Source organism: Artemia franciscana, unplaced genomic scaffold (assembly GCF_032884065.1).
Source record: "Artemia franciscana unplaced genomic scaffold, ASM3288406v1 Scaffold_2483, whole genome shotgun sequence".
Taxonomy (NCBI): Eukaryota; Metazoa; Arthropoda; class Branchiopoda; order Anostraca; family Artemiidae; genus Artemia; species Artemia franciscana.
This window is the reverse complement of record NW_027063345.1, coordinates 25,393-37,393: the sequence shown is the minus strand read 5'-3', so window position 1 is coordinate 37,393 and position 12,001 is coordinate 25,393. Positions and strand designations below refer to the sequence as shown.

General features: G+C 37.3%; 1 pseudogene; it reads right to left on the bottom strand.

The window, feature by feature from the left end:
* LOC136042922 (uncharacterized) overlaps positions 1-11,787 on the bottom strand; it is a 24,175-nt pseudogene extending 12,388 nt beyond the window's left edge.
* Between the last annotated feature and the right edge of the window lie 214 nt (positions 11,788-12,001).

Here is a 12,001-nt window from a genome sequence, read left to right as displayed (position 1 = left end):
CAAATGACGACCGGGACACGGGGATACAGGGAATATAAATGACGACCGGGAACCTCAAAGAGAAATTACAGACTGGGACACCGGGACACAGGGAATATAAATGACGACCGGGACACAGTGACACAACTACAAAGGGGACGACGGGGGTACAGGGAAGATATATAAATGACGACCGGGACACAGGGATTGTTCGAAGAGAAATTACAGACCGGGACACCGGGACACAAATGACGAGCGGGACGCTGGGACACAGGGGATATAAATGACGACCGAGAAACAGGGACTATAAATAACGACCGGGACAAAGGGACACATCATTAAAATAATGAGGTATAGATCTGAATACGAATTGAAAATTTGTTTGTAGATCTATAAAATTTGCTAGTAGAAAATTTGCTAGTAAGATTTGCTAGTAGATATATAAAAGTACTAAAATTTGCTGGTAGACAGCAATTTCCAACAGCTAGTAGATATATATAAAAATAAGTTATATTTGTGTCTGTCGATTAACGTCATGTTTGTGTGTTGACTTACGTCATGTCTTGACGACTGACGAAATTACAGACCTCGACATCGAAACACAAATGAAGACCGGGATACCGGGACATAGGGAATAAAAATGACGAAAGGGACACTCAAAGAGAAAGTAACCAGGAGACAAGGAATGTTCGATTAGCAATCACCATCAACAAAGCACCGGGACACAAATGACAACCGGGACACAGGAAATATAAATGACGACCAGGACACTCAAAGAGAAATTAAAGACCGGGATACCGGAACACAAATGACGACCGGGACAAAAATGACGACCGGGAAACTGGGACACAGGGAATATAAATGACGACCGCAACACTCAAAGAGAAATTACAGACTGGGACACCGGGACACAAATGAAGACCGGGACACAGGGAAACAACTACAATGGGGATACCGGGGGGCAGAGGGGGATATATAAATGAAGACGGGGACACAGGGAATGTTCTATTAGCCATTACAATCAACAAAGCACCGGGACACAAATGACGACCGGGACACAGAGAATATAAATGACGACCGGGACACTCAAAGAGAAATTATAGACCGGGACACCGGAATACAAATGACGACCGGGACAAAAATAACAACCGGGACAGTGGGACACAGGGAGCAACGTCAAAACTATCGCCTAGCATTCAGGTACAGCCCAGTTGATGATTAAAGCTTGACTAGATGTGTTGAAATCGGGAGTACGTCTAAAATTAGTCCCTATTGCATGGCCTTGAAATTTAATGGAGAAACAATGGTAATGGCTTGCGCCTCAGGAAAAGTTAAACTTCCACAACTGGCTGCACCACCAGAGTCGTTGAAGCCTTTATGACGTTATAGACTGGGACACCAGGACACAAATGACATCCGGGAACCAAGGAATATAAATGATGACCGGGACACTCAAAGAGAAATTACAAACTTGGACAACGGGACACAAATGACGACCGAGACGCAGGGAATAAAAATGACGACCAGGACACTCAAAGAAAATTACAGACCGAGACACTGTGACACAAATAAAGACCGGGATACAGGGAATATAAAGGACGACTGGGGCACAGGGACACAATTATAATAGGGACGCCGGAAGGGCACAGGAGGGATATATAAATTACGACTGGGACACAGGGAATTTTTGATTAGCAATCACCATCAAAAAAGCTCAAGGGCAATCATTAGAAAAATGCGGTATAGATCTGAATACGGATTGTTTTCCCTCGGACAATTATATGTTGCATGTTCAAGAGTCGGTAAACCTGACAATCTTTTTATATGCACAAACAATGGGACAGCAAAGAATATTGTATATTCGCAAGTATTAGGTAGTTAAAAACAAGTATATATATATATATATATATATATATATATATATATATATATATATATATATATATATATATATATATATATATATATATATATATATATATATATATATATATATATATATATATATATATATATATATATCATGAAAAGAGAAATCACCAATGCAACAGCACAAAAAAAAAACCATGAAAGAGACAGAAGGAGAAAACAAAACTGTTTTCCTAAATTAGTGACTAATATAGACCAGCACTTGATGGCGGCCTTAACCCTACTCATCCATACAATCACATAGGTCAAACAGCATAGCCATACACAATCAACCATAAAGAATAATCCATGGACAGGCAGTCATGTCGTCAATAAGTATAAGTCGTCATTTACCAAACAATAGAAACAATAAAGACAAATAATTCAGAGGCAACAGCACAAAACAAGGGTTCATCAGGAGAATACACTTTCCTATAGGGTTTCGCCACATTAAATTCTCTACCCAGCCAAGTATTGTGGCTACCACAGAATATCCATGGCATCCACTTTTTTCCTGTACGAGATTAAATAAAAATTTAAACTAATTATTAAGCAACATTAAAAATTATAACAAACAGAAATTACTCCGTATATGAATGGGGCTTTTCCTCCTCAGCGCCTCGCTCTTTTCGCTAAAGTTTGACTCTTTCTCTTAACTCTATTTTTAAAACAGTAAGAAACATTAGCGTAAAGAGCCTGGCGTTGAGGAGGAAAAGCCCTTTTCATATAAGGAGTAATTTTTGTTTGTTTTAAGTTTTAATGTTGTAAAGTTGTAAAGTGTCGTCAACAGCTGTAAAGTTTTTGTCAAACTAAGAAATTTCCTTCAAAGCCCTCTCAATTTATACTATTAAAGTCTTTTCCGTCAAAATGTGACTCTGTCGCGCGGCTGGTGCTCCGTATAAATATAGCCACTAGGTATTGATTCATTTCATTTATTCGTTCTTTTAAATAGAGGCAAACTATCAACATGGCTAGGCCAAACAAACTACAACAAAATCAACGGGCGGAAAGGCACCTAGAAAGCAGCTTGCGACCAAGGCAGCACGTAAGTCGGCTCCTGCTACCGAAAAACTTCGGTCTCCGTTGTGGTTCTTATGATTAGCTCCGTGCGAAAAGCTCTAATTTCAAAGTATTTTATATAAAGATTTTGATAATCCGACTGAAACTTTCAATTCTGAAGTAGCTACAATAACAGTAAAATTATTACTTGTTTCTTGTCCGAGATTAAAGAAAAATTCTTGAGGTCTTGATCTTTGCGACCAAGGCAGCACTTAAGTCGGCTCCTGCTACCGGAGGGGTGAAAAAATCACACAGATACAGGCCCGGAACCTTAGCCCTGAGAGAAATTCGTCGCTATCAAAAGAGTACCGAACTCTTAATAAGGAAATTGCCCTTTCAGAGACTTGTGCGAGAGATTGCCCAGGATTTCAAAACTGACTTGAGGTTCCAGAGTTTGGCTGTGAAGGCCTTACAAGAAGCCAGCGAGGTGTATTTAGTTGGACTTTTTGAGGATTAAATAAAAAAAACTAATTTTTTTAGCTGAAAGTAAGGAGCGACATTAAAACTTAAAACGAACAGAAATTACTCCGTATATGAAATGATTTGTCCCCTCCGCAATCCCTCGCTCTTTACGCTAAAACTTTTAATTGTTATAAAAAGTAGAATTGTGGCAAAGAGTCAAACTTTAGCGTTTGGGAAAGAAAAAAAACTAAAACTTTTGAAATAGGAAAAGAGCCTTTAATCACATTCTTTACCATGTGCAATCATAAAATTGTCTAATATCTTCATTTTTTCCACAGACAAAGCTATTACCCTCGAAAACTAAAACTTTTGAAATAGGAAAAGAGCCTTTAATCACATTCTTTACCATGTGCAATCATAAAATTGTCTAATATCTTCATTTTTTTCCACAGACAAAGCTATTACGCTCGAAAACTAAAACTTTTGACATAGGATAAGAGCCTTTAATCACATTCTTTACCATTTGCAATCAAAAAATAGTCTAAAATCTTCATTTTTTCATCATACGTAGCTATTACCCTCGAAAACTAAAACTTTTGAAAAAGGAAAAGAGCCTTTAATCACATTCTTTACCATTTGCAATCTTAAATAGTCTAATATCTTCATTTTTTCAACATAGGTAGCTATTACCCTCGAAAACTAAAACTTTTGAAATAGGAAAAGAGCCTTTAATCACATTCTTTACCATGTGCAATCATAAAATTGTCTAATATCTTCATTTTTCCATAGACAAAGCTCTTACCCTCGAAAACTAAAACTTTTAAAATAGGAAAAGAGCCTTTAATCACATTCTTTACCATTTGCAATCATAAAATAGTCTAATATCTTCATGTTTCAACAAGGCTCTTTCAAAGGCTCTTTTCCTATTTCAAAAGTTTTAGTTTTCGAGGGTAATAGCTTTGTCTGTGGAAAAAATGAAGACATTAGACTATTTTATGATTGCAAATGGTAAAGAATGTGATTAAAGGCTCTTTTACTATTTCAAAAGTTTTAGTTTTCGAGGGTAATAGCTACGTATGTTGAAAAAATGAAGATATTAGACTATTTTATGATTGCAAATGGTAAAGAATGTGATTAAAGGCTCTTTTCCTATTTCAAAAGTTTTAGTTTTCGAGGGTAATAGCTTTGTCTGTGGAAAAAATGAATATATTAGACTATTTCATGATTGTAAATAGTAAAGAATGTGATTAAAGGTTCTTTTCTTCTTTCAAAAGTTTTAGGTTTCGAGGGTAATAGCTACGTATGTTGAAAAAATGAAGATATTAGACTATTTTATGATTGCAAATCGTACAGAATGTGATTAAAGGCTCTTTTCCTATTTAAAGTTTTAGTTTTCGAGGGTAATAGCTACGTATGTTGAAAAAATGAAGATATTAGACAATTTTATGATTGCAAATGGTAAAGAATGTGATTAAAGGCTCTTTTCTTATTTCAAAAGTTTTAGTTTTCGAGGGTAATAGCTACTTATTTTGAAAAAATGAAGATATTAGACTATTTTAAGATTGCAAATGGTAAAGAATGTGATTAAAGGCTCTTTTCCTATTCCAAAAGTTTTAGTTTTCGAGGGTAATAGCTACGTATGTTGAAAAAATGAAGATATTAGACTATTTTATGATTTCAAATGGTAAAGAATGTGATTAAAGGCTCTTTTCCTATGTCAAAAGTTTTAGTTTTCGAGGGTAATAGCTTTGTCTGTGGAAAAAATGAAGATATTAGACTATTCTATGATTGCAAATGGTAAAGAATGTGATTAAAGGCTCTTTTCCTATTTCAAAAGTTTTAGTTTTCGAGGGTAATAGCTACGTATGTTGAAAAAATGAAGATATTAGACTATTTTATGATTGCAAATGGTAAAGAATGTGATTAAAGGCTCTTTTCCTATTTCAAAACTTTTAGTTTTCGAGGGTAATAGCTACGTATGTTGAAAAATTGAAGATATTAGACTATTTTATGATTGCAAATGGTAAAGAATGTGATTAAAGGCTCTTTTCCTATTTTAAAACTTTTAGTTTTCGAGGGTAATAGCTACGTATGTTGAAAAATTGAAGATATTAGACTATTTTATGATTGTAAATGGTAAAGAATGTGATAAAAGCTCTTTTCCTATGTCAAAAGTTTTAGTTTTCGAGGGTAATAGCTACGTATGTTGAAAAAATTAAGATATTAGACTATTTTATGATTGCACATGGTAAAGAATGTGATTAAAGGCTCTTTTCCTATTTCAAAAGTTTTAGTTTTTGAGGGTAATAGCTTTGTCTGTGGAAAAAATGAAGATATTAGACAATTTTATGATTGCACATGGTAAAGAATGTGATTTAAGGCTCTTTTAATATTTCAAAAGTTTTAGTTTGCGAGGGTAATAGCTACGTATGTTGAAAAAATGAAGATATTAGACTATTTTATGATTGCAAATGGTAAAGAATGTGATTAAAGGCTCTTTTCCTATGTCAAAAGTTTTAGTTTTCGAGGGTAATAGCTACGTATGTTGAAAAAATGAAGATATTAGACTATTTTTATGATTGCATTAGACTATTTTATGGTCATCATTTGTGTCCCGGTGTCCCGGTCTGTAATTTCTCTTCGAACAATCCCTGTGTCCCGGTCGTCATTTATATATTTTCTCTGTGCCTCCGTCCTCCCCTTTGTAGTTGTGTCACTGTGTCCCGGTCGTCATTTATATTCCCTGTGTCCCGGTGTCCCGGTCTGTAATTTCATCAATTGACAAACATGACGTCAGTCGACAAACAATTTCATGACGCATACAGCTCAATCCTTACAATGACGTCAGTCGAAAAACCTGACGTCACTCGACAGACACACAGACAAATAATTTTTATATATATAGATATATAGCTGTTGCGGGGTCTCGGGGGGGGGGGGTCGCGCCCCCCAAGCCCCCTGCGCGTGTAAGTCGTTACACGCCATATTAGTTACCTGCCATTGTAGTTGTGTCCCTGTGTCCCACCTCTGAATTGGGATAGATATAAATATATATATTTTTTTAACTACATAAAACTTGCGAATATACAACATTCTTCTATGTCCCATTGTTTGTGCATATAAATAGATTGTTAGGTTTACAGACTCTTGAACATGCAACATAAAATTGTCCTTGGGAAAAGCAATCCGTATTCAGATCTATACCTGATAATTCTAATGATTGCCCTTTAGCTTTGTTGATGCTGATTGCTAATCAAACATTCCCTGTGTCCCCGTCGTCATTTATATATCCCCCTGTGCCCCCCGGCACCCCCCTTGTAGTTGTGTCCCTGTGTCCTGGTCGTCATTTATATTCCCAGTATTCCGGTCGTCATTTGTGTCCCGGTGTCCCAGTCTGTACTTTCTCTTTGAGTGTCGAGGTCGTCATTTATATTCCCTGTGTCCCGGTCATCATTTTCGTCCCGGTTGTCATTTGTGTCCCGATGTCCCGGTCTTTAATTTCGTCAGTCGACAAACATGACGTCAGTCGACACACAAACATGACGTCACTCGACGGACACAAAGACAACTTATTTTTATATATATCTATACTAGCTGTTGGGGTGGCGTTTCGTGCCACTCCAACACCTAGGTGGTGGGGGTGATTCACGCCCCTTAAGCCCTCCCGCGCAGGTAAGTGGTTACGCGCCATTGTAGTTGTGTCCCTGTGTTCCACCTGTGAATATAAATATATATATATAATATATATATATATATATATATATATATATATATATATATATATATATATATATATATATATATATATATATATATATATATATATATATATATATATATACATATATATATATGTACAAGCAAATTGTGGGAATTCCCATGGGGGGGAATGCCAGCCCATTTTTAGCTGACTTGTTTTTAAGTCAACTAGAATATAAATATATGGTGGATAAGAATAATCCAATTAATTTAAAACATGCTTTGTCAAATAATAAAAGATATTTGGATGATATTTTGGTCTTAATAAGGATTTCATTGATATTTCTAAAAATATATATCCATCAGAGCTTATTCTTGAGCCTAGTCATGGCGTTGGTCATGAAGATCATTTCTTAGATTTAAATATTAATATTTGTGATAATAATAAATTAAGTTTTAAAATGTATAATACAACGGATGATTTTGATTTTGAAGTGATTAGTTTCCCATTCCCTGAAAGTAATATACACTCAAATATCACATATTCAGCGTTTGTCTCACAGTTACATCGTTATGCAAGGATTTGTAGTAATTATATTGATTTTAAAGATAGATGTAAAATCTTAAGCCAAAAATTGATATCAAGAGGTTTTTTTCTGTAAATAAATTAACTTGGCAATTTAAAAAATTTAGTTTTCATTATAACGAACTTTTAAATAAATATCAAAAGAATTATCTAGAAATACTTAAAGAAATTTTCAACTAATTTCGGAGGTTCGAGAAATGTTGTCGCAGTGCCATTTATTTTGAATTGTGTTTCTAATTGAGCGGATTTTTTTAAAAATTAGCCACATGGTAAAGATATATATATATATATATATATATATATATATATATATATATATATATATATATATATATATATATATATATATTTTATTCACAGGTGGAACACAGGGACACAACTCAAAGAGTGGCACGAAGCGCCACCCCAACAGCTAGTATAGATATATATAAAAATAAGTTGTCTTTGTGTCCGTCGAGTGACATCATGTTTGTGTGTCGACTGACGTCATGTTTGTCGACTGACGAAATTAAAGACCGGGACATCGGGACACAAATGACAACCGGGACGAAAATGATGACCGGGACACCGGGACACAGGGAATATAAATGACGACCTCGACACTCAAAGAGAAAGTACACACTGGGACACCGGGACACAAATGACGACCGGAATACTGGGAATATAAATGACGACCAGGACACAGGGACACAACTACAAGGGGGTTACCGGGGGGCACAGGGGGATATATAAATGACGACGGGGACACAGGGAATGTTTGATTAGCAATCAGCATCAACAAAGCTAAAGGGCAATCATTAGAATAATCAGGTATAGATCTGAATACGAATTGCTTTACCCATGGATTTATTTTGCATGTTCAAGAGTCGGTAAACCTAACAATCTGTTTATATGCACAAACAATGGGACATGGAAGAATGGTGTATATTCTTAAGTTTTACGTAGTTAAATTGGACAGCGAAGAATGTTGTATATTCGCAAGTCTTATGTAGTTCAAAAAATATATATATTTATATCTATCTCAATTCACAGGTGGGACACAGGGACACAACTACAATGGCAGGTAACTAATATGGCGTGTAACGATTTACGCGCCCGGGGTGCTTGGGAGCGCGATGCCCCCCTGAGCCCCCCCCCCCCCCCCCCAACAGCAATATATCTATATATATAAAAATAAGTTGTCTGTGTGTCTGTCGAGTGACGTCAGGTGTGTCGACTGACGTCATTGTAAGGATTGAGCTGTATGCGTCATGAAATTGTTTGTCGACTGACGTCATGTTTGTCAACTGATGAAATTACAGACCGGGACACAAATGACGACCGGGACACGGGGATACAGGGAATATAAATGACGACCGGGAACCTCAAAGAGAAATTACAGACTGGGACACCGGGATACAGGGAATATAAATGACGACCGGGACACAGTGACACAACTACAAAGGGGATGACGGGGGTACAGGGAAGATATATAAATGACGACCGAGACACAGGGACTATAAATAACGACCGGGACAAAGGGACACATCATTAAAATAATGAGGTATAGATCTGAATACAAATTGAAAATTTGTTTGTAGATCTATAAAATTTGCTAGTAGAAAATTTGCTAGTAAGATTTGCTAGTAGATATATAAAAGTACTAAAATTTGGTGGTAGACAGCAAATTCCAAGAGCTAGTAGATAAATATAAAAATAAGTTGTATGTGTGTCTGTCGATTAACGTCATGTTTGTGTGTTGACTTACGTCATGTCTTGACGACTGACGAAATTACAGACCTCGACATCGGGACACAAATGACGACCGGGACACCGGGACATAGGGAATAAAAATGACGAAAGGGACACTCAAAGAGAAAGCGACCAGGAGACAAGAAATGTTCGATTAGCAATCACCATCAACAAAGCACCGGGACACAAATGACAACCGGGACACAGGAAATATAAATGACGACCAGGATCCTCAAAGAGAAATTAAAGACCGGGATACCGGAACACAAATGACGACCGGGACAAAAATGATGACCGGGAAACTGGGACACAGGGAATATAAATGACGACCGCAACACTCAAAGAGAAATTACAGACTGGTACACCGGGACACAAATGACGACCGGGACACAGGGAAACAACTACAATGGGGACACGGGGGGGCAGAGGGGGATATATAAATGAAGACGGGAACACAGGGAATGTTCTATTAGCAATCACAATCAACAAAGCACCGGGACACAAATGACGACCGGGACACAGGGAATATAAATGACGACCGGGAGACTCAAAGAGAAATTATAGACCGGGACACCGGAATACAAATGACGACCGGGACAAAAATAACAACCGGGACAGTGGGACACAGGGAGGAACGTCAAAACTATCGCCTAGCATTCAGGTACAGCCCAAATGATGATTAAAGCTTGACTAGATGTGTTGAAATCGGGAGTACGTCTAAAATTAGTCCCTATTGCATGGCCTTGAAATTTAATGGAGAAACAATGGTAATGGCTTGCGCCTCAGGAAAAGTTAAACTTCCACAACTGGCTGCACCACCAGAGTCGTTGAAGCCTTTATGACGTTATAGACTGGGACACCAGGACAAAAATGACATCCGGGAACCAAGGAATATAAATGATGACCGGGACACGCAAAGAGACATTACAAACTTGGACGACGGGACACAAATGACGACCGAGACGCAGGAATAAAAATGACGACCAGGAGACGCAAAGAAAATTACAGACCGATACACTGTGACACAAATAAAGACCGGGACACAGGGAATATAAAGGACGACTGGGGCACAGGGACACAATTATAATAGGGACCCCGGAAGGGCACAGGAGGGATATATAAATTACGACTGGGACACAGGGAATTTTTGATTAGCAATCACCATCAAAAAAGCTCAAGGGCAATCATTAGAAAAATGCGGTATAGATCTGAATACGGATTGTTTTCCCTCGGACAATTATATGTTGCATGTTCAAGAGTCGGTAAACCTGACAATCTTTTTATATGCACAGACATTGGGACAGCAAAGAATGTTGTATATTCGCAAGTATTAGGTAGTTAAAAAGAAGTATATATATATATATATATATCATGAAAAGAGAAATCACCAATGCAACAGCACAAAAAAAACATGAAAGAGACAGAAGGAGAAAACAAAACTGTTTTCCTAAATTAGTGACTAATATAGACCAGCACTTGAAGGCGGCCTTAACCCTACTCATCCATACAATCACATAGGCCAAACAGCATAGCCGTACACAATCAACCATAAAGAATAATCCATGGACAGGCAGTCATGTCGTCAATAAGTATAAGTCGTCATTAACCAAACAATAGAAACAATAAAGACAAATAATTCAGAGGCAACAACCCAAAACAAGGGTTCATCAGGAGAATACACTTTCCTATTGGGTTTCGCCACATTAAATTCTCTACCCAGCCAAGTTTTGTGGCTACCACAGAATATCCATGGCATCCACCTTTTTCTTGTACGAGATTAATAAAAATTTAAACTTATTATTAAGCAACATTAAAACTTAAAACAAACAGAAATTACTCCGTATATGAATGGGGCTTTTCCTCCTCAGCGCCTGGCTCTTTTCGCTAAAGTTCGACTCTTTCTCATAACTCTATTTTTAAAACAGTAAGAAACATTAGCGTAAAGATCCTGGCGTTGAGGAGGAAAAGCCCTTTTCATATAAGGAGTAATTTGTGTTTGTTTTAAGTTTTAATGTTGCTCCGGCGCTGTGGGCTTGGCAGACTTTACAGCTAGAAAGTGTCTAAAAGATTTGGTGGCCTTTAAAAAGGCCGTTTGGTAGGGGGACAGTTCAGGGGGACCATTAACCACCCAGGCCATACAATGTACGACCTTGACGCTACAGAGCGTAGACTATATCTATTGCAGTTACTGTCTTTCTCTTTCCATGTTCTGTGTAGGTGACAGCGTCACGAATAACATGTTCGAAAAAAAGTTTAAGAACTCCTCTGGTTTCCTCGTAAATTTGGCCAGATATACGTTTTACACCACTGCGGCGAGCCAGTCTTCTGATAGCTGGCTTTGTGATACCATGGATAGTGACACGAAGAACTTTGCGATGACGTTTTGCGCCATGTTTTCCAGGCCCCTTATCTCTTCCTGTCATATTAAATTCGATGGAGTCGTCAACAGCTGTAAAGTTTTTGTCAAACTAAGAAATTTCCTTCAAAGCCCTCTCAATTTATACTATTAAAGTCTTTTCCGTCAAAATGTGACTCTGTCGCTCGGCTGGTGCTCCGTATAAATATAGCCACTAGGTATTGATTCATTTCATTTATTCGTTCTTTTAAATAGAGGCAAACTATCAACATGGCTAGGCC